Source organism: Bombyx mandarina, chromosome 16, assembly GCF_030267445.1.
Source record: "Bombyx mandarina strain Sakado chromosome 16, ASM3026744v2".
NCBI classification, from domain to species: domain Eukaryota; kingdom Metazoa; phylum Arthropoda; class Insecta; order Lepidoptera; family Bombycidae; genus Bombyx; species Bombyx mandarina.
This window is the reverse complement of record NC_143222.1, coordinates 8,175,508-8,201,155: the sequence shown is the minus strand read 5'-3', so window position 1 is coordinate 8,201,155 and position 25,648 is coordinate 8,175,508.

Below are 25,648 nucleotides of genomic sequence, written 5' to 3'. Positions count from 1 at the left end.
TAAATATAGGGGCTCTGTTAATACAAACGTCTTTCGTATTTAATTTTGTTGTGTTTGACGGAATTGATATCAGGGAAGGGTATTATTTTTTGTTTTTGTATCTATTATCGTTCCAAAAATGTTGTATTTACTTCCGTTTTCGCGGGTCATACAATAATTAAAAATACTTCTATTGTTTTACTTCAGCGTTAATTGATCAAATAATCGTATTCCCGACGAGGCCAAAACTTTTGATTTTTCGTAGTTATAGATGACTAAAGTGTTTATCACGGAGACATTACGTCTTAGGAATCAATGGCAACAAAAATAAATTTGGTAGGTACCTGTTTCATATCGGATTTCAACTCTAATATAGTCGAAAACTCGATACAAGCACACTAAATGTCTTACTCGGAATGGGCACATAAAAAATTACAAAAAGTATGTCTAGAAACATCCTCCTAATCTGAATCCAAGTTCGTCTAATGGAAAATATGTTTACAAAATTTCTAATACAGGGTTCTAATAAGACGTAAAGACCGGCCACTTGGAAAGAATTGCTAACAAAGAATATAGGACTACTCAAGTGGTCGAGTGCTAATTCCGGCCTCTTAGACCTTAGCACTTAAGGGCAATCGTCCATCCCTGAGGAGGCTACATCAGGCTATATTACAGCTACTATGAGTCCGCCTCCAGCTACGCTTCGGTGAACCGTCGCCATGACACCTCGGAATGTCCGGCAACCGTATTACCAGATGTTCTCGAAAAGATTGCCTAAAATTATCGTGCTGCTTGTAAATGCGATTGAGTTTTCTAATTAGATTGAGTGTTAATATGAAAAATAGTGACAACACTGTGTATTAGGTTAGCTGCGGACTTAATATGTCCTTAAAGCTTACTAGTCACCGTTTGAATCAAAGATAAAAAAAAAAAAACCAAATGGCGGCTTTATTCGTCATCAATATTTTTGCCAAGTGTCGTTAAGTTCTAATATTTTGTTACCATTTTAGCTTATATGGTATTTTATACTGCAAAATGCATAAACTAAAATAAATTGAAAATTTGCTAAAGTTTTTGAATATTTCACATAGAAGTGCTATGAAAACCGAAGAGGTTTTTAAAGACTAGCTAAAATGTTAACGTGAAGTTATCGCGAATACCTACATAGTTTTTTACTTTTGTTTAAAATATTGTACATACATGTAGTACGATGGAAATGAGCTGTAATGCGAGATCCGTTGCTTAGACAGCTAACGGTTCACTTAGCTGACTATTTGCTTAACAATACAGGCTTACGACATGCTAAAGAGCTATAAAATGACAAGTATTAGCTAGCTGTGTAATGAATTTTTTTCTGTTGTTGACGAGACTAATGTTTTATTTTGCTTCCCGTTTCTGTGTATTTTATGGTTTCTAGCTTATTGCCGTTTTGACTATAAAGTCATTAGGTTCATGTTCTAAAGACAAATTATTGACAATAATACGTTCTTCTTACATGAGCTATTAGAAAGAACACCATGGAATGAGTTTAAATGCATAAAGGTACTGATTAAATTACCACTTTAGAACTTCGTATGTAGTAAATACGTGCTTTAAAATATATTTTGCTTAACTACTTTCGAGTATTCATGGTACTAGAGAGGGTCATTGGGGGGTAAGAAAGGAGGTGTATCGAGCCCACCCCCGGGTAAGTGTGGCCCGGACACTTGAGGGGTGAGCGCCCGGCATCGGCTTTTGACAGTCCGCATTGCTATAGTGCTCGGGAACAGTTATGGAATTTAGAATATCGTTCTATATATATAGTTCTATTTGAGATTTATTGTATTGTAAGCGTTGGTTGATGAGCTCACGGACCACTTGGTTACAATACAGCAGCCACAAAGGCCCGTTGACAGCACAAGATGATTGAACACCGTCCGTCCCGCTTGGGCTATGAAACGTTCTTCCTATCCTCAAGGGTGCTAGAACAACTATAAAGAAGTTTTTTACTCACGTCCATTTTCCAAGCTACAACCAATATCGAATGAGTTACGTGTTTGTAATTGGTAGGTTAATATGTAATGCAGGTTTCATAAGGCAAGCCGGTATATTATTTTAAATAGGATTTTCTTCGGCTTTCTTCTTAGATATAATTAAAAATATTTTTACGGTTTTGTCACGCGTTTTGGCACGAAGTTCCTTATGGATATGTTACGAGTTACGATGCGGGGGGGGTACGACTTAGCTTTGTAATAACGTACAAATTAATAATGCACACAGTGTACCACAATAAATTCACACGTTACCGAATGACCGTGGGTTGTTGCGAAACTTCCAGTTTTATTTTCTTTATACCTCGAATAGAACTTAAAATTAATATTTTTATAATAAGGAGCTTCGTTCCTATCTGGTGTCTCACGACACCACACATATTTTTTTGTTGTCATCATATCATTTCTGACCTATTTAATACTTTACAGTGTTCTTGGTCACGGACTCGGTCTTTTTGCTAAGATCAAAAAGTGTACTATCTGCTTTTTTCAGCATAATATCTGGCTGACTACATCCTTGACCACGGAAACTGGGAATTAGTTTTTATTAATAAAATCAAGAATAATGTTTCATCAAAATAGATTTTTATTTTACCTTGCGTTCCGAAGCCAAGCGGCACTCGGGTGGTCTTTAAGTAGGAAACGATGGGTCAATTACTAGTTGACTGTGACAATTAAAGGGGTCAAGCAATAAACTGGCCATGACGGGAAACCCGCTAATGAAAAAACAATTTGCAAATGTTGTCTATGAACATCCACTTAAACTAACTAATACTTCAGCGCAAAATGATTTGAGACTTGATTTTTGGGGACAGTCACTTGTGGAAATCACTCGAAGGGGCTATGTATGCCCCATGCATAAGTAAGGCTCCCGGCGTTTCCAAGTCATACAGTCGTGGTGTGGTCCAAATTCTGGAGAAGGTACCATTTTTCTAACTATCAATCATAATGCCTGTTTTTTTTTTATTGCTTAGATGGGTGGACGAGCTCACGGCTCACCTGGTGCTAAGTGGTTACCGGAGCCCATAGACATCTACAACGTAAATGCCGCCACTCACCTTGAGACATGAGTTGCAAGGTCTCACTTTTAACAGTACAATAGCTGCCCCGCCTTTCAAACTGAAACGCTTTACTGCTTCACGGCGGAAACAGGCAGAGTGGTGGTACCTACCCGTGCAGACTTACAAGATGTCCTAGCACCAGTAATTATGCAAACTATAATTTTGCGTGTTTAATTTTTAGTACACGATCTTATTCATACACCGTGGAAGTCAATCGTGAACATTTGCTAAGTACGTATTTCGATGGAAAAATTCGTACCGGCCTGCGGGATTCGAACACCGTTGTATCGCTACATACGAATGCACCGACGTCTTATCCTTTAGGCCACGACGACTTCAAGCTTTAACAAATTCTAACTACTTCTGGATGAGAGAAGTCGAGGATCATGATGAGCGTCCATTTCGGCGGGATGGATGTAATATGCTCTGCGTAAACCCTGTCCCACCGTCTCAATAGCTCCGACTGGGCTCCGGTCCAGTCCGGGGTAGGGCGCCGGCTGTGAGCGGCAGTTTTTAGTGAGGTTCAACTTCCACATACCCCACCCACTGTGCGGATGGGGATCCGGCGATTTTCTCCTGTGGAAAAATGACCGTCAATTTGTCCTTCATCTAACCCAGCATGAGGCTTAAAGATGAGCTTGACGATTTTTTACTGGTGGTAGGACCTCTTGTGAGTCCTCACGGGTAGGTACCACCACCCTGCCTATTTCTGTCGTGAAGTAGTAAAGCGTTTGGTTTGAAAGGTGGGGCAGCCGGCAGCCGTTGTAACCATACTGAGACTTTAGAACTCATATCTCAAGGTGGGTGGCGGCATTTACGTTGTAGATGTCTATGGGCTCTAGTAACCACTTAACACCAGGTGGGCTGTGAGCTCGTCCACCCATATATACAATAAAAAAAGAAATAAATTAAAAGAACTTCTGCCTTGTAAAGGCCACTGGCCCGACTTTACCAATAAAATGTGGAACATACAATAATAATTTCGATCCCCTACGATGTTAATCAATTTAATTATTTATAGTAGCGATTAGTAAAATTAAACATTGGTTATGGTTAACTAGAGGCTGTAAAACGAAGCACAGGCGCCACCGTCTGTCTTCCGACGTTGTGGAGGTTCCCAAATTTTTTAATTAAAATCGAATATTATTGATTTGTGTTCACTTTTACTTCTGAATATTTTTAAGATAACTAAATTGTTTATTTTCAGTATGTTCAAGATTAACAAACAGAGATTTCTATACCGTTTTGTATCGTTGTAAAAATGTTAATCTAATTAAATTCTCATTTACTGCCACTTTGACTTCAAGGTTGGTGGTAAAATTAATGTTATAACCACTTAAAACCTGGTGGGCTATGAGGTTGTATGTTTATCTAAGTTTTTAATTACCTACTTAGTTTTATTACTTTGCCACGTTTTCCAATTAATTACATTTAAGTTATTAATGCCTTTCTCTCTACAGTTTCACAGAATTTTTTATTGAATCAATTTTGTAAATAAATATTAAATTTTCAAATATAAATTCGACGTTATGGTTTTGACAAAGTAATTTTGATTTGACAGTAAATGTTTTACTATTCTGATTTCGCTCACTGAAGTTGAAAACGAAAGTTTGAGATAAACTGTTCTAAAGCCAGATTAAAGAAACGAGATAGTTACGACCCGAACTTGGTTTGTTATTTTAGAAACTAAAACAAAAGAAAAATTCGGTGGTCCCGATAACAAACTTTGGATTGTCAGACAAATTCATTAGCCGGGGTCCTTATAAGAATTTGTCACAGGTATCTTTGTGGCATCTAGCCTAAAACGAATTGAATCGATATTTTTTTTTTTGTTAATCCAATTTTATTACATTTATAAGGAACTGGCAGCAAAGAAATATTTAAAAAATAATCTGACGTTTTTTTTTGATTCAATCATTTGTGAAGAAATGGGAATTGGCTTGCACCGATCATTACGTAAAGTCAATAAGGAAGCATCTGTCGTCACTAAGCTATACCATCACGATGCACTAAACACTTCTTGCATTACCTCATCAAAACGAACAACTTTCTTCGTTCAAATAATCTGAGCCGAAGCGAAACGGAATCACAACCTAAGCACACGAGAGACAAAGACGAAAATTCAAGTATTCTTTAGATAAAGAAAGACTTACGCGGGCTTTCGCTAGAGCGAAGAGAATGGCCAACGGTCTTGGGTGGCCACCCCCCACGCTTGGTCGATGACCATAAAAATGGGTATAAAATTGAAACATCAATATAATAAGCAATCATCGTTGGTCAGAACGATCCTAATTATACAGTGCGAGCGTACGTTACAAATTACTTCATGACCAAACATATGGATTGAGCCGAAAACAAGCCGTTATATCGGGCTTATAGTTGAAATTTCGCAACAATTGTTGTGCATATTAAAGACCGTGTAATATTTGATTCGTGCCTATAATCTACGTGGGACGTTAGAGAAATTGGACGTTGACTTGGTAGACTAATGGCACTTTATATTTTTATCATAATTGGTGTTTACATGTAACGAATTAGATAGTAACATTTCGGGTGATGCATTTCTCTTTTCTTGTTTTAATAAATTACGTTTTAACGCTAAAAGGTTTTTTACGCTGTTAGGTTTTCGTTCTTTTAAGTATCTATATAATTAATACGTGAAGAAAAAACTTTGTACCCCTTTTTACGAAAATTGAGCGGACGGAGCAGTATGAAATTTCCCACACTTATAGAGAATATAGAGAAGGAGTGCAGAGTGTAAATATTGTTTTAAATTATACATAAAAAATACATTAAATCAATAATAAAAATATTACACACACTACCATGTATTTGACACACACACGCATGCATACTATTTGACTATTGTCAAACTTTTCTTATTGCTTATAGTCTGTGGTCAAATTGAGAATAGATTAGATATTGTTTGTCTTTATTAATATTTGTGTAAAGTGTAGTCTTGGCGAAATCTGTGCTTATAGAAGTACGAGTATAATAAATAGTCTTTGACTGTTTGACAATATAATCATAACAGTGTACAAACTTATAATTTCAATTAATTAAAGTAGAATTTCGACTACTGTGGGACCACTAGTTGACGTGAATGTAGATGGAAGGAAGTGGCGTGGAATGACTTAGGGCGTAAACAATTAAAATAACCGGAAATACTTATTTAGGAAGGCGTGAGAGTTTAATGTCGAAACAATTTCCCAACCAGCTTCCAGACTCTGCAATTTCATAATTGAAAAACAAAATATTGCGAACGGAAATCGCTAGTGAGAGATAAAAGTTATAAAATAATATACGAATAAAAAAATCTATATGTAGCTTTGTTCGTCATAACTGGATAATTTGTATGATTAAGCCCGGCTCCCCGAGGCGGAGGCGCTGTGTTGTTCTGTTTGTTGGTTTTACCAATTTAGTTTTTTTTTTGTTCCCTTGAAGATAATTTTCAAATAACACTTCATTGGCTTATTGTGGATAGGACCGAAATTACGTGTAAAATTATACAAGCGTTAATTCAGTATAGTTGATCTATACCAGGTATTTCGTATTGGATGCGAATCCTTTATAACAACCACGTTTGATTAAGACAAACAATTTGTTATTCGCTAAATATCAGTCAGTGGTCCTGCAATTACATTCAGTAATGGCATATTATTGTCTAGCTAAGCGAATGGTTTTATATAATATTGAAGCCGGAAACAGTATAGAAAACTGTGCATATAAAATATCTTGTTTGTAATATAATAATTCGGCACTATATCAAGCCCTTTTTGACTTACGACCCTATGTATAAGAGAACAAACTAAAATGTTAAACCATTAAATAAATAACTGTAAAATTCACGATTACATCAACGGACCCAAATTAGGTTTTTCTGTGCTGGAAGTACCAGAAAAATACACGTAAGAGACAAGAAAAAAATTTACCCTAGTACCAAACGTCAAATATCTTCAAAAACCTCAATATCAAATCGAGTTATGAAATAAATAAAATTAATTAGGTGTACGCTATAATGAGCTATCCACGATAAGGTACCGTAACATCGCCTCCCAAATCTCAGCAGTTGCGACGACGCGAACCGATTCCCATAATTTATGAATCGGACGGTGATAATAACGTGTTCGGAACTCCGCCTAACCCGTCCTAGGTGTTCCAAGCTGGTAATGGTGTAGGAAACCCGAACATTTTCTCGCAATACCTACTCTATAATAAGAAGGAAGGAAATTGAGTTAAATAAACGAAGATCTGATACTTGAAATAAAAAATATATTTAAAGTCTCTGCAATATTTAAATCAATAGCTTTATGACAAACACAAACTATGACTACTCGTATGCTTAAGTTTGATTTCGAAATTATGAATTGAATATATTATGTTGTTTAAAAACTAAAAATAAAAAATGATAACCAACCGAACTAACAATTTATTTCATTCTGTTGTTGTCTTTTTTTATTCTGTCGATACCTTTTACGGTTTTAGAGTGAAGCTATAAAATTATTGCAGTGTCATCGATCTTTAACGCGTGTATTAATATTCAAGTTAATCGCATAGTATATCCATTCGAATGGATTTGGACTGCCCAATAATGCAACACTGGACACGTGTGCATGTTGAGCACTCTGGATCCAAACCAGCCTTTAGGTTAAGGTAGCTTTGATGTAAATTTTGAGTTTTTGTTTTATTATTATTATTATTATTATTTGTTTTTTGTTTTAATTATTATTATTATTGATTTTGTTTTAGGCCGAGATTGTAGTTATTATTTTTATTTAATTCTAATATAAATGAAATGTTAATGAGTGTAATATGGATGCAAAATCTGATGTAAATGAAATAAAAAAATAAAAAATATACCTCTTGAAGTAGGTGAAATTGACGTTCAAAGATTTCCTCATAAACATACATTATCTAACATACCAAGCCAATAAAAGCGTGTTAAAATCAATTAAGTCGTCAGATTAGTAAAAAAAATGTACCCGGTTAAAACCGGTTCTAAAGGATAGATCAACTCTAGGCAGCCAGAGTGAACTCAACCACGAAAAATGAAACTTTACATCAAAGTTTTAATTATATTGTGTAATGGACGACTCAACAGAACACACGAATATTTCGTGCTAGAAATAGACGACTGTCACAAATAAAGCGTATGAAGATACGCTTGATTTATTTATTTATTTATTACACTTCATGTAAAATTAACATTGGCGGACTTAATACCTAAGGCATTCTCTAGCAGTCAACCAAAGGTAGTGCAGAGTAAATAGTGGTAGGTGCAATTAAATTTATATTAAATTACAAATGCATACACAAAAAATATAAATATACATATACACACAAGCACATTACATATACATACATACATATAATAGTTTATACAGTACTCTATCACTTTACTACTTGATGATCTTGTCTATCGTCTATACTAATTGAAGTTCGCTAACGAAGTAATTCTTTCTTATCCTGTCGCCTGCAGATGAGACCCTAGTAAAGCCCATACATAGATGATAAAACATATAACCGCTGCCTCCACGGTGGTGGCAGGTACTTACGGATCTGGATTTAGCTTTATATAAAACTGGAGTTTTCAGAAATGACGTATGTTTATATGTATTAATCTATATATGGATGGATATAGATGTTAATAAGATTTATAACTTATACTAACTGGCAAGTTTTTGACCTCAAGCACCGGTCACCGTTCTCGTGGAACCCTTCGCTTGCGACGAAGGGTTCGTTGAGTAAATTAGCCCAAAGACACCCACTGAGTTTCTCGCCGGATCTTCTCAGTGGACCACGTTTCCGATCCGATGGTAGATTCTGCGAATCACGGCTCGTGCTAGGACTAGTGTTAACAACGTCCTCAGGTTAGAGCCCCGTGAGCTCACCTACTCATTTATAAGGCTGATATAGCCCTCTAAGGCTAGCAGCATAGGGAGAAAAAAAAGATGTTTTTTTTAGTTTTCACGAACAGAGTCGCGGGCACAGCATTGTCAGAATTGTTATAAAATGATCAGAGCTTTCTGTGTGTGAGCATCGCGATGAAGATATCTCGTGGGTGGCGCAATGACCCCCCGGTCGGTGTGGAGATTGTGATCAAATTGCGGACTCGTGACGTGACTAGCGGTTACATGAATTATCTCTATTTGCTTAGAGACGAAACTATTCAAGTAACTCGAACTTTTGATGTTCGGAATAATAATAGCCGATTGAACTTCTAGAGCGTTTTAATATCAGATATCTGTAACTGTACGTCCGAGTTATCTATTATAAAAGTTAATCGCATGTTATAAAATATATATAATTATATTCATTTTCACACAATAATAGTAATAATAATAATCTATCTTCTATCTATATATATAAAAATGAATTGCTGTCCGTTAGTCTCGCTAAAACTCGAGAACGGCTGGACTGATTTGGCTAATTTTGGTCTTGAATTATTTGTGGAAATCCAGAGAAGGTTTAAAAGGTATATAAATATGAAAATACTCGGAATCAAATAAAATTAACAATTTTGTTTTCGCTTTGATGTGTCCTCCGTCGGACGGATTATTTTTGTTTATTTTAAGTTCATTTTATACAAAAGTTTAGGTCTTTTATTTATCGATTGAGGCACTACGAAGTCTGCCGGGTCAGCTAGTAATAATATAATTATTACGACTCAATGTCGGTCACCCGCTTTTGCGACTATAGAGATGTATAGGTCTGTTAATAATGACTATTTTACGTGCCTTTATAATTATAACACCTCAACAGAAATATTCCCCGAAATAGCTGTACCAACAGACCCTTTATAATATAAGAAAAGTCTATCCATAATATTGTTATAAAATACATTCTGCAAGCCATTATAAACAAACTCAAATTCTTATAAATGAATAAAATAAACAAAACGACCAAATATTTGTGAAATTATCGACATTAACGACTTATATCATTATTAGTGTTGAAATAAACGAACATTATCACATAAATCGTGTTGATAATCAGGAGATGAGCAGTGAGTGATCGCCGGCGGTGGCTGTTACAGCGCTCGCCGGATTATCGCGTAAGAGCAGAACGTAGGCGTCCGTGGAGTGGTTTCATCACACAAATAATTATTAATCTATACTTTAATATTATAAAGCTGAAGAGTTTGTATGTTTGAACGCACTAATCTCAGGAACTACTGGTCCGATTTGAAAAATTATTTCAGTGTTAGATGGCCCATTTGTTGAGGAAATCTATATAGGAACATCGCTCTAAGAACAATACAAGTGGAGCACTAATAAATAATGTTTCCAAATAGGGGTTAAAATAGCTCCTTAGAATTCTATAATCCAAAAATATTTTCACTTTTTACGTAAATGAAGTGGAGGTAAAATTTAGCGTTATGCCAAAATAACTATTCCACGCGGACGGAGTCGCGGGCTAAAGTTAGTCTATTTATAAGGGTAATAAAATAGAAAATGTAGACGGAGAAGAGGTTAACCGAAGAAGACATAGATGGAGTGTGTGAATGACGATACGAGAGAGAGAAGAGTGACTGTTGAGATGACGGCTGATAGAGGAGAATGGAAGAGAAAAATTAGCTGTGCTGACCCCACCTAGTGGGATAAGACGGAGAAAAAGAGGTAAGGGGAATTAAATCAGATTAACAGAATAAATACTACGTAGCTTGAATATTGTTAAACGTAACGGCTTACTGAGGAAATATAGATAAATCTAGAATCTTACTAATTATAATGCATAAAATCTTGTACATGTAAGATGTTTGAAACATATACTGTGGACGATCTTGTCGGTGAAATGTTTTAAGCTCGGGCATTGTGGATGTCCATGAACAAAGGTGATCATAAGCTATCAAGAAAGCTCTCTATACGCCAAAGTGAAAATGTTTGTATTATAACGCTATAATTAGGTGCGAAGTTTCGACTATTTCATTAACATTTCTAAGATTAATATTACACAGGCGACTCCATAGCCTCTGTCCTCGTTAAAACAAACCTCTCATTCGAGTTTGGGTCGAGGATCATTATCGAGTTTTGTGCGCGTTTAAAAATATAAATAATATACGGGACGCGGCGAAATGACGTATAATCAACGAGTTATAGTTATCTCAGTGAATATAGATATTACCGTCTCCATGGGTGGCGGGTTATGGACGATGAGACACTGCTTACAGATAAGTGGACTCGGTGGGGTGAAGTTCCTTTGTTTTTTTTTTTTTTTTTAAGAACGTAACTCTGTTTTCGTCTGATGTTAAGCGGTTACCGGAGCATATAGACATCTCAACGTCAATTTCGCTATCGATATTGAGACACGGTGTCAAATTTTCGATTGTTTGGTTATAACAAAAATACATGGCTGTCCGTACGCTTACGCTAATCTTCAATATCAGACGCGTTCTCAATATTAAAAAAGATTACAGAATTAATAATTAATAGTATCATATCAGCTGTTTGCGCGTGTGTAAAATACTCCTCAGCTTTATTACACTATTTCCAGTAAGCCACAGGGAGAGAGAGCAAAATGGTGCTTATCTGTTTTGTCAAGATAATTGTTTTTACATCCTTTTCTTTATTTGTTTGTTCCTCTTATTCATGAATGTCATCTAGTTTTGAGATATGTAGATATAAATTTTCAAGTCTCAGCTTAAAATCAGTTAGAGTATACCACTTAAACACGGTAAAACATGTCAATTTATGATCATCTTAATATCATTTAGTGTACATTTTATTTTATTATTATGTTACAACTAATTTATTTCAGATATTTTTGTTTTACTCATTTTCATTTAACTCAACTCACAGAGTAGCATGATTTTTTCACTGCTATTCGATCCGTTAGATCATAGCAGATTATATTTGAAACAAGCCGCCATGATTAGTAAGAGTAAGATTAATCTGAATTGGCGTTCAACACTCTCTTCCGCCTAAATTAATTATCACGTCTTATTAATGTCTGGCCGAAGAGTTTGAATATTAAGTAATCCACCTAACTTTTAGTATAGATGTTTTCTAAAGTTGCTCGTATACGTCGTAAGCGGTCTCCAAATAGTGATAAAAGTGTAGAAGTAAGACGTGTCTATTGTAAACATTGGTAGCTGTTGTCTCGTGTCCAACAGCGAGAGAGCTGCCAGTAACGAGCTGGGGAGGGGTGCGACGTATTGTTTGCCGACCACGCACCGTGACCCGGACATTATGGTACCGTTCGCAAAATGAGAATAGTCTTTTTTTTATTGCCTAGATGGGCGGACGAGCTCACAGCCCACCTGGTGTTAAGTGGTTATTGGAGCCCATAGACATCTACAACGTAAATGTGCCAGCCACCTTGAGATATAAGTTCTAAGGTCTCAGTATAGTTACAACGGCTGCCCCACCCTTCAAACTGAAACGCATTACTGCTTCACGGCAGAAATAGACGGAGTGGTGGTACCTACCCGTGCGGTAAAAAAGTATTTCGTAAGCACATGCGAGTAAGTACAACCACCCTATTATCTGCCCGGAACAGTAATGCGGTATTACTATTGTAGCTTGGACATCGTGTCTTGAAGCAAGTGACGTGATTCAAGGACTGATGTCTCGGTGTTACAGTAACCAATAAACACTAGTTGGATCATAAGTTCGTCTCACGTCTAAGCAATAAAAATTTGCTAAATTGTTGTAATAAATAAAAGAATTTTCATCGTCGCTTCTCGCTACTGGTTAACCGACAAAATCTTGCATTTTGTTTGTTGCTTAGATGGTTTGAGGAGCTCACGGCTCACCTTGTGTTAAGTGGTTACCGAAGTCCATAGATATCTATAACGAAAATGCCACCACTGACCTTGAGATATGAGTTCTAAGCTCTCAGTTTTTACAGTACAACGGCTGCCCCACCCTTCAAACTGAAACGCGTTACTGCTTCACGGCTGAAATAGGCAGGGTGGTCTTACCTACCCGTGCGGACTCACAAAGATTACCACCACCAGTAATGACGCAAATTATATTTTTGCGGGTTTGATTTTAATTACACGATGTTATTTTCCTTCACTGTGAAAGTGAATCGTGAACATTTGTTAAGTACGTATTTCATTAGAAAAATTGTTACCCACCGGCGGGATTCGAACACCGGTGCATCGCTACATAGCATCGACTCCTTTAGGCCACGACGACCTCACGCCGTTTCCTCACTACTGAGGTGACCATCATTTTTAGACAGGATTTTATTTTTTGTTGTCTCTCTAGCGTTTCCGATCATTAACCGTGAGAAGGACTTCGTGGAATGGGGTTACTAGGTGGTGTGGATTTGATCGAGCCAACTTGTCGGGCTGCGTCAAATACATTTTTATAGCCAAGGTGAATACATGTTATTGCGTCTATTAAACAGCGAAGATTGTTCCTCAATCAAGAGATCACGAGATGGATCGTAATTAATAAGGCATTATATTTTTTTGATATGTTCTTAAAATGATGTGTATTCATGAGTCTGCAGTTGTTATCACTACAAATAACTTATTTTCACTAAAGTCTTCTTAGCAGTTATATAATAATTTAATACTAGAGGTCCCGCAGTAGTCGAAATTCGACTATAATTAGTTGGAGTTGTAAGTTTGTACACTATTATGATTGTATTTTATACTTCTATACTCACAAATTTCGCCAAGACTACACTATAAAAAAATATTAACAAAGAAAAACAATATTTAATCTCAATTTGACAACAGACGTCAAGAACAAAAGATTGACAATAAATAGTATGCATGCGTGTGTGCGTCAAATACATGGTATGTAGTGTGTGTAATGTTTTCTTTATTGATTTAATGTACCTTTTATGCATTATTTTAAAAAAATATTAGCATTGTGCACTTCTTCTCTGTATGCTCTATAAGTGTGAAAAATTTCACACTCCCCCGTCCGCGCAATTTTCGTAAAAAGGGATACAAAGTTTTTGCTTCACGCATTAATATACAGATTGTGCGAATGTCAAATCGTCGTGTGAATAATACATATCCCGAAAATATCTTCTAAAATCGAATTAAATATTAAAAGATATTCATATTAAATAATAATAATAAATACACTATTTACAAGTACAAAAATTTAGAACGTTACTTTGCTATCCGTACAAAACAATCACCACTTATTTTCACTTACATTAGACTAGTGAAGGATGGTATCAATGAAATATGTGCCGTGTTCGCGTGATGTCTTCATCCCCTTTGACGGTGTGGGAGGTATTCTCCCTCTACTTATGTGATTGGATTTTTTTATGAAAATGTTGGCTGCATGCTCGCGTCTTTGATGTGGGCTATAAATAAGTTTTGCTATATGTATCTAATCGACGTTGAGTGACAAAATTCTCTTATGATTTTCTTATTCCTTTGATAAATATAATGGAAGTATTTTGAACCCTTAATGACGATAAGGAACATGTGTCTAAGAAATAAATAAATAAAAAAGTGGGTGTTATTTTTTTTAGTTTATGCAAGGACTTCAGCAATGCCAGGGGCAGTCAAGTCGCTGTCTACCGTTAACTACTCTCCACAGCCTTGTTTGAAGTAGGACATGTCATAGCGTTCGGGAAACACCGTGGAAGGGTGCTCATTCCAAAGCTGGATGCTACTCCGGTGGCGGGCTGTGCGATGGTAAAAACGAGATGATGGAATCATATCAAACAATTCATTCAAATTGCATAAGTATATCCTTGTTTAAACCAGGTATTTTAAGGGAGTTTTTAAAAATGCACCGCCTCGTGGCTTGCTTCTGGCATTGCTGATATCCATGAAGAAAGATGATCACTCCCTTACTTTGAAGCCACTAAAAACTACTTAAGGATTACGATACCATACATGGTTATTTTAGGAAATTCGGTTTGAGCATTTTTAGATGTTTTATCATGTTTATTTTGATGTTTTATTAGATATTTTGAGATGGTTTGTTATGAAAATACACATTTTATATTCCAATTCGAACCCTAAGCTGACAAGAATGGTTAGTAGCTACAAATAAAAATTTTAACCATATTTATCATAAATCGTCCAAATATTTATTGTATTCATACCTATTGAGATTTCTGAAAGGGTGGCCGAGACACGTGTCCTCGCGTTGAGGGGTTAGAAACCAGTTTAAACGGAACGCTCATCCCTTTATTCGTTAAAACGTTTCTCACTAAAAACGAGCTTTTACAAAAGATTACTGAGTTCAAGCAACATTGGTTGTTTGTTACTAATAGGATTTACTGTAATTCTTTGAAAATTTATTGCTGGTGTTTTGTGCAATTCGAATTTGTTGTAATTTAAGTAGTATTTTATTACGTTAAAGATTAATTTATTTATATTTGATTGTTGAATCGAGTTGTAGGCTTTCATTATCGTCAAAAATATCATTTGACATAAAATAAAATAAAATTTATATTATGTAGGTATATGTCCACAGATCAACATTACGGTCTTAATTTTTTTACCTAATTACACTGTTTGTTTTCATATCGAGTTAATAAGTACTAATGAAAGCCTAGTTATGTTACAATAAAAAAATCCTCATAAAATCTTATTATTAAAAAGAAATAAAATGTAAAATCTCGTAAAGAATCCAAAACTATTAGTCGAACCCCGCCGCGTCAAATCCTTAGGGGAGAGGGAGAGACAAATTATTATATTCTATAATATCATCACACGACCATTAAGTGTGACCGCTGGTGCGTAACTGAAAATTATTAGAGTTGCTCATTTTTTGCAAGTCCTCCCCGTTACATTGTCGGAGAAGAACTGAGCTTTCCGGAAGTTGTAAAGTAGTGATTTGTAACGCACGCGCCGCGGCGCCTGACGTCGCTTCCGGTGGCGAAGCCATAATGACGCAGCCGACTAGATAGAAGGGATACCTTCGGAGGTCACGATGGTAGAGTGAGAAGAGTGTAGCTTAACTTGTATTAGTGTGCGGGACTTTGTGATTCCGCACAGGTAAAAGCCTTATCGATCACAGCTAATCTGTATACCTACATATATATTTTATTGCTTAGATGGGTGGACGAGCTCACAGCCCACCTGGTGTTAAGTGGTTACTGGAGCCCTTAGACATCTACGACGTAAATGCGCCACCCACCTTGAGATATAAGTTCTAAGGTCTCAACTATAGTTACAGCGGCTGTCCCACCGTTTAAGCCGAAACGCAATACTGCTTCACGGCAGAAATAGACAGGTTGGTGGTACTTACCTGTGCGGACTCACAAGAGGTCCTAACACCAGTAATTACGCAAATTATAATTTTGCGGGTTTGATTTTTATTACACGATTTTATTTCTGCTAACAGATCCACTTTAAGGTTTAAGGATGGGAAAGTCATAGGTAAGCACTACACACCAGAGGCACTGCTAATTAATTAAATACAAAAGTACAATAAAAAAACTTCGGCCCAAATACGATTTCTTAAAATTGTTTGAGAATAAACTAATATTAAGCTTAGTTTCACAAAATACATATTTATTTTCTGTCCGCATTAAAACTATTGTAGGCATAACAATAATGATATAACCGGTTTTGAGATTATCGAGTATTATACATGGTACTACTGGGTCTATTTGCACTTCCACTCCAACTTTAATATTTTCTACTCATTACTACGAAACTGTACTGCCCACTAGAGTAGATTTCATAATGACTACATGATTGCGCTCATCATTATTTGCCATAAACAATCTGCTCTGGAATGAAATCTCCTGCTCACTGCTTCCTGAGCGCTAAACAGGTCCTTTCTAACTCGCAGCTAGAGCAGGAGTTCCTACTATGAATCTGCTGATGTTTGTGTAACGAAAAAAAAACATAAGTTATGAAATTGAATTTTGAACTGAATTATGAATAATTTAATATCAATAATTCACTTCCAAAGGGTTATGTCTAAAATAAATTTGAGATTAATTTGAGAAATTATTTCATAGAACCACGAACTTTCAAAGTTTAAATAGAAATTTCTATTCTATAGCATTTCTGTTCCATACAATAACAGTCAACATTTACAAAACTAAAGGGGAAAAAAATCAAGAGAAAATGTCTTAACAAAGAATAAAACATATTCACCTCATTAGGTACGTGCCATCCGTTCATATTTTTACAATCATTCAAATTAATTAATTGTGTAATAACTACTAAACGAAAACGCGGGTAAGTGATCAACTTTCTAGTATTATTACTTAATCGGTATTCTTTTCGATGATTAAATAATGTATCTCATGTCACACTACCTTGTGATTAAAATGTATACAGCTCTAGGACTAGCTGAGCGATTTCGGCGGACGCCCGTCCACTTCCCCGCACCCTCATTTTTATTGCGACTATCAAGCTTTTACTTTTATGCCCTGTTTAGCAAAATTTCTCTCTCCATTTAATTACGGCAGGCTTGTAATGCGTTCGGCAGATGACGCGGGCATTAATGGCCCATGTAAGCGTTCTGTTGCATAGTACGACAATAATGTGTGTGTGTTGTCGAATGCTATAGAAGTAATATGTAATACCAATTCACTCGATAAGTGTCTTAAGCTCAAAAGGTACTTTACATTGTGTCCGTTATTCGTAAAAAAATATTTCGAGGATTATTACTAAAATACATGAACTTAATTTAAAAATAACTTTTACGGCTTAATTTAATAATCTAAAAAAACTTAACAGTTCACAGATGAAATAATAAAATGAAAATAGTAAATGCGAGATTAAACCGTAAAAATAGTTTTAATTATATCCGCGACTCGCGAAAACTGAAGAATATATTAAAATACAAACCGATCGATCGATTTTGCGTTAGTATTATTAAAGTTCTAAAAAGAAATGTTATGTAATTTAGTTTTACTGTGATGCGCGCTCTGTGTAAACTTAACCGGCAACATAAAATAGAGATGAACTCTTGAAGCTTGAAACACTCAGTCGAGCTCTATCTCCCAAATGAATGAAAACGTAAAATATATGCTATTGCAGTGCTATTCTTCCACCATTTAAGTCACTCATGAAAAATGTTTCATTTTATTTTATTGCTTAGATGTGTGGACGAGCTCACAGCCCATCTGGTGTTAAGTTAAGAGCCCATAGACATCTACAACGTAAATGCGCCACCTATCTAAGATATAAGTTCTAAGATCTCAAGTGTAGTTACAACGGTTGCCCCGCCCTTCAAACCGAAACGCATTACTGCTTCACGGCAGAAATAGGCGGGGTGGTGGTATGCGGACTCACAAGACGTCCTACCACCAGTAAGAACATCCTACCACCAGTAATCCACGTAAGTAAAATTTTTTATTGTCATTTAAATTCGTTATAAGAAAATGGAGTGTAATGAAATGAAGTTGATTTCCCTGAAATTGGGAAGTAAACGAAAAGGAATGAAACTAGATGAGATAGAATGAAAAAAAGTAACAAGTAACAAGTAAAATGTACTGAGACTTCAGTAGGATTTTTGGTAGGAGACGAAAAACCACGTCCAGCAATATTTTTTCATTTTCCCACACTTGTACAATTTCACATAACCAAAACGACTATTAAGCCAAAAAATATTTGAACGCGAAGAAACGCTTTATTAACAAACCAAAACAATTCACACCGTGTCGTTTCTCGCGTTCCCGCCAAAAAATCACACTGTTATTCGTAAGTTCTTGAGAAAAAGAAACGGCCAGTAATTTTTTTTTTGTAAGAGATTTGATGACCTGGTAACTAAGACCTTTAAGTCATGTCTTATTTTACTTTATTTTCTTAATTTTATGAAAAATGATAATATGGAGTGAAATGAAATGAAGATGATTAATTTGAGACATTAATCAACTGGGATGAAATTTAATGAAATGAGATGATATGGGACGAAATATAATCGCAGTAAAATGGTGGTCATTTACTGAGATTTTTTCAGTGGACTTTTTGGAGGAACCCGAGAAGTTACGTCCAGCAGCTTTGTTTCATTTTCCCACATTTGTGCACTTTCATAGATATTAAACAGTTAATAAACCACCATTATTACACATTTAAACCTGAAGAAACACTAAATAGACAAAATAAAACAAATCACACAACTTCACTCCTCGCGTTCCCGCCAAAAAGTCACGGCCAGTGACAAAAATAATCACCACAGATTATCCAACAATTACCTTCTAATAAAGCTACTATAACGCATTCAAACTCTTTAAAAACGAATTTAAAAGACATTTTACAAGCATAATCAAAGAATAACATATGAACAAATACTCGTAATTATATAATTTGACCTAAAACTTGTTGGTCGCCGCTGAGGTGCATTCCTCTGCAGTTGGCAATTTCACCGTCAATCAATCAGACCTCGGCCGTAAAATAAAGCTGATTTAACGTACAATTGTGAATGCAAATATCGAGATCTTATAGTACGAATTTATCCGTCAAACGGGCTGTATTTATGAGTGCTATTTGGAACTCTGTTTTGTTTGAGATGCCGGCAAGCGCGTGCCTCGCGTAAGCAATTTATCTCTTGTATGATACGGATGCTGTTCTTATGTTTATCTCGTGAATGCAATGAAATTTCATGTAATCTGAAAAAAAAAAAACCAAATGAACAAACATTGTGCGACTAAAACTACTTTTACTGTTAAATATCTCGATAATCAATTCACAGTTTTATTGGTCACTCGCGGCCGACTAAGTGACAATTCGTCGACATTTGAATATTGTGCCTAACTAATTTTAAATCGATTATCGTATAATACACGGGTCAACACCAAATTTGACTTTGATTGCTAAGCATAAAATTTCGATATTTTAGATCGTAATTAGACGAAAAAAAAAATACATGGCATGAAACAGTTTGCTTTTGAACTTGAATAAATTGACCAAATATGAAATAAAATGCATCAGCATCGTATATTTACACTTTTGTGACATTTTAAGTTTTTCTGAGCTTGTACAAAACACCTGATCGTTGTTTATGACTCGAGTGCCATCTAGTGGGACTGTGTAAACGTAAACACCCCACTCTCATAGCGCGGTCTTTTTCAAAGTATTAAAATTAATTAAAGTTTAAAAATGAGTATTATTACTATAACTATCACAAAAGCAAACTTTATACGAAAAAAAAAAAGTATTTTATTTTCGTTTTTGTGAATAATTAACCGGAAAAACCTAGTAGGTATAAACGTTAGAACAAAGATCGATTTTTTTTTGTAGAGTTGTGATAGTCGTGAAATGTTCGTTTTTCGTAACGTCGAAAATAATAAACGCAATATTAAACCATAAAATTAGTTTTCTAATAATGAAAACTACTTTCTTACTCTGCACTTTTCTTACTTACTACTGTGATCATTTACAGACTTTGAAAACCAAAGAAAATACTACAGAATTTTTGAGTTATTAAACTGATTAATTGAATGGCAAAATATTGACGATCTTGAATGCAATTTCACTAACGTTTCTTGACTTTATTTGTAAATTTGATATTGCGATAGGTATATGTACCTAGTCAGGTCATAAGTATTGTCACACAGTAAAAACTTTTCTTTTAGAATGCTGGCCACAAAAAAGTTTATTGAATTCGAATTTCGAATTGTTCATGAAAATAAAAATAGTATACATTTAGAATTTTACTTCTTTTTTAAATATGGAGTGGACGCTTAAAGAAGACCGTGTTGCAGTTATTGCGTTGCATCGTTGCGGTTACGCGCCAATTCAAATTTTTAACATACTGAAAAATTTGAATATAACCAAAAGATTCGTTTATCGTACCATCAAACGATACAATGAAGACTCTAGTGTAGATGACAGGTCAAGAAGTGGTCGCCCTCGGTCTGTTAGGACTCCAGCAGTGATAAAAGCTGTGAAGGCGCGAATTCAAAGAAATCCCAAACGTAAGCAGAAACTGTTGGCCCTTCAGATGGGGTTAAGCAGAACCACGGTGAAAACGGTGTTAAATGAAGACTTAGGGCTTTGGGCATATCGAAGAAAAACAGGAAATCGTTTGAATGCTCGTCTAATGGACCTGAGACTGAAGAGATGCCGCGCTTTGTTGAAGCGGTACGCGGGAAAAAAAAATCGGGAAATTCTTTTTTCGGATGAAAAAATTTTTACCGTAGAAGAGAGCTACAACAAAAAAAATGATAAGGTGTACGCACACAGTAATGAAGAAGCGAGCAACCGTATTCCGCGTGTCCAACGAGGTCATTTTCCATCCTCGCTCATGGTATGGTTGGGAGTTTCTTATTCATACTCTCAACCATACCATGAGCGAGATATTTTTTTCCCGCGTACCGCTTCAACAAAGCGCGGCATCTCTTCAGTCTCAGGTCCATTAGACGAGCATTCAAACGATGTCCTGTTTTTCTTCGATATGCCCGAAGCCTTAAGTCTTCATTTAACACCCTTTTCACCGTGGTTCTGCTTAACCCCATCTGAAGGGCCAACAGTTTCTGCTTACGTTTGGGATTTCTTTGAATTCGCGCCCTCACAGCTTTTATCACTGCTGGAGTCCTAACAGACCGAGGGCGACCACTTCTTGATCTGTCACCTACACTAGAGTCTTCATTGTATCGTTTGATGGTACGATAAACGAACCTTTTGGTTATATTCAAATTTTTCAGTATGTTAAAAATTTGAATTGTTAAAAATTTGAATTGTCGCGTAACCGCAACGATGCAACGCAATAACTGCAACACGGTCTTCTTTAAGCGTCCACTCCATATTTAAAAATTAGTAAAAATTCTAAAAGTATACATTTTTATTTTCATGAACAATTCGAAATTCGAATTCAATAAACTTTTTTGTGGCCAGCATTCTAAAAGAAAAGTTTTTACTGTGTGACAATACTTATGACCTGACTAGGTATTGTATGATGATGGTACTACAACTATACTCATCTCCAAAGTCCCAACAATAACTATACAAAAGCACATTATTTTCTATAGATAATGATTTTCCATAAAAGTTTCTATTACCCTATACTCAATTTTAATATTTTTTTATTGCTTAGATGGGTGGACGAGCTCACGGCTCACCTGGTGCTACGTAATCACCGGAGCCCATAGACATCTACAACGTAAATACCCCCACCCACCTTGAGCTACGTGTTGTAAGGTCTCAGTTTTAACAATACAACGGCTGCCCGCCCTTCTAACCGAAATGCATTATTGCTTCGCGGCAGAAATAGGCGGGGTGGTGGTACCTACCCGTGCGAACTCACAAGATGTCCTACCACCAGTAAAACAAAACTTAAACAAATCTCATCATAATTCCGTCGATACCGAAACTTCGACTATCTTATACCAAGATAATGCGTAGAGTATCTTATTGCAACGAAGTTCCTTATGGGACGATGCGGAGGGGTACCCTAACCGAGAAAAAACGTCCGTAACGTAAGATTTTTATTAGTAATGCACACAGTGTACGACTAACTTTGTAATAACGTACAAATTAGTAATGCACACATTGTACGACTTAACTTTGTAATAACATACAAAAAATAACATATTTTTTTATCATTCATTGACCACGATCTCAGAGCGTTCGTTTGCGTAATACACTAACTCTTATGCAAATAACCGTGAATGAAGTGTACCACAATAAGTTCACACGTTACCGAATGACCGTGGGTTGTGGCGAAACCTCCAGTTTTATTTTCTTTATACCTCGAATAGAACTTAAAATTAATATTTTTATAATAAGGGACTTCGTTCCTATACGGTGTCCCACGACACCACACATTTACTTTTTATTATCTTACTAGCTGACCCGGCAGACTTTGTAGTGCCTCAATCGATAAATAAAAGACCTAAACTTTTGTATACTTTTGTCCGACGGGGGGGACATCAAAGGAAAAACAAAATTGTTATTTTTATTTAATTCTGAGCATTTTCATATTTATCTACCTTTTAAACCCCTCTGGACTTCCACAAATAATTCAAGACCAAAATTAGCCAAATCGGTCCAGCCGTTCTCGGGTTTTAGCGAGACTAACGAACAGCAATTCGTTTTTATATACATAGATGAGTAGAAGGAGATATAGTACGTTTAATGGTATAGTTATATGTAAGGTTGGCTGTGGTTGGTCCAAGCCAGTACATTAAGGTGCCGGTCGGCACCTCATGTCGTGCGGTGTTCCACAGGGATCGGTCTTGGGACCGCTCCTGCGGAACATCGGCTACGACTGGGTGCTGAGAGGCGAGCTCCCGTCGGGCGCCAACTTGACGTGTTATGCGGACGACACGCTTGTCACTGCCCGGGAGAGCTCGCACAGGGAAGCGACGTTGATAGCCGCGGCTGCGGTGTCACTGGTGGTGAACCGCATCCGGCGCCTGGGCCTGGAGGTGGCCCTAAACAAGTCGGAGGCTATGGTGTTTCAAGGCCCCCGACGTGCGCCGGCGCCGGGATCACACATCGTGGTAAGTGGGACCCGGATAGCTGTCGAGTCCACCATGAAGTATCTGGGATTGGTGCTCGACAGCCGATGGGAATTCGGGCCCCACTTCCGGCGGCTGGTGCCCAAGCTGATGGGTGCAGCGGGCGCGCTTTCAACGTTGCTTCCCAATTTGGGGGGCCCGAGCGCCGCCTGTAGGCGGTTGTACGTGGGAATCGTGCGGTCCATGGCCCTGTATGGGGCCCCTGTGTGGGCGATGGACATGACGGCCAGCACACTCGCCATTCTGCGTAAGCCGCAGAGGGTGATGGCCGTCAGAGTCATCCGCGGGTACCGCACGATTTCCTACGAGGCGGCTTGCGTCCTGGCCGGATCCCCGCCCTGGGACCTAGAGGCGAAAGTACTCGCGTCATTATATCGATGGCGCGAGGAAGAGCGGGCACGGGGCTCGAGGCTGGTGCAGCGGCAGATCGCGCTGCGCCGAGAGGAGCTCCGTCTGGCCTTGGTGGCGGAATGGCGGCAAAGGCTTCTGCGCCCTACCGCCGGCCTCGCAACCGTCGAGGCGATCCGGCCAGTACTCGACGACTGGCTCGGGAGAAGGCACGGATCCCTGTCGTTTAGGGTGACACAGGTGCTGTCGGGGCACGGTTGCTTCGGCAAGTACCTGTGCCGCATAGACAGGGAGCCGGACGCTCGGTGCCACCACTGCGTCCACTGCGGGGAGGACACGGCGCAACACACACTCGCCGAGTGTGTAGTTTGGGAGGAGCAGCGCCGTGTCCTCACAAATAAAGTAGGAAGCGATCTGTCGCTGCCGGCCGTAGTGCGGAGGATGGTCGGCAGCGCAGAGTCGTGGGACGCGGTGGTGTCCTTCTGCGAGGACGTGATGTCGCAGAAGGAAACTGCAGAACGGGAGAGGGAGATCTCGACTCCCTTCCCCGGCCGCAGAAGGCGCACCGGGCGCAGGACAAGGGCGGACAACGCCCTTTTCCGCCCCCCATGAATGGGTCCAGAGGCGAGGGACTTGGGAAAGCCCTCGCCCCCTATTCGATGGACCTGAGACGGAGGCGTATGCGGGTGTCGGCGCGTGCCTCTGAGGCGATGCACGGAGTAGCTGAACGCCTCACTACTCCGTGCAGGAGACGAGGCCTGGACAGACCGAGCCAGCACTGGTGTGGGGCTGCGGAAGAATTTGGATTCCCGCGGCCCTGCGCGCACGTGTGGGTGGACACCGGGGTGGTTTTAGCCGGTAGGAGTCCGGCACGCCCCTCCGCTTTTCCCCAGGCGGAGGTAGTCCATGAGAATTTCCCCCCGAAAAAAAAAAAAAAAAAAGCCAGTACATTAAGGAGCGACGGAATTTCTGAATCGAACAGTGGCGGCAATGAGCCCTGATTAACTCGACGGCGCTATTAAAATCAGAACTTCGGGGAAAAGCAATTTCTGCTACATCGGAAACTTGTTTTCGAGTTGACCGTTCGCGTTGTTTTTTTTTTTTTTTATTGCTTGGATAGGTGGACGAGCTCACAACCCACTTGGTGTTAAGTGGTTACTGGAGCCCATAGACATCTACAACGTAAATGCGCCACCCACCTTGAGATATCAGTTCTAAGGTCTCAAGTATAGTTACAACGGCTGCCCCACCCTTCAAACCGAAACGCATTACTGCTTCACGGTAGAAATAGGCAGGGTGGCGGTACACACCCGCGCGGACTCACAAGAAGTCCTACCACCAGTGAAAACTATATTCTTGATACTTTAAACAAGGTTTGCGACGACTGTGAATGTTTAAAATATTCTAAATATTCTAAATTAAGTTGCTCCGATAATTCCAAGGAGTTCTTCTGTAGGGCTACGTCAAAATTTTCTTCAGCAGTTATCGTTAGGTATTTAATAGAATCATCTCGATAAATAAAAAAATAGGTGCAAGCATTACACTAATATATACTGTAAAAAGATTAGGTATGGTATTTTTTTTAAAATATTTAATCTCCATTTAAGCTAACTTAACAAAAATAGAAGTTTATTTTAACTATTTCGAACGCGATCATTAATAAAGACAATATTCACTCGCACAGTACAACAAAAAAAAACCGAAATTGCATAAAAAATGTGACCCATATCCGTACAAAATACGTTCGAAACGTATGCACACTATTGTACACCTATATGCCTCTCAGGGCTGACCCCCGTGTTTACCCACGAAACAGATCTGTTAGCACAGTTGATTGCAGATCGAAACTTTAGAAAACTGACCACTCGGAATAGG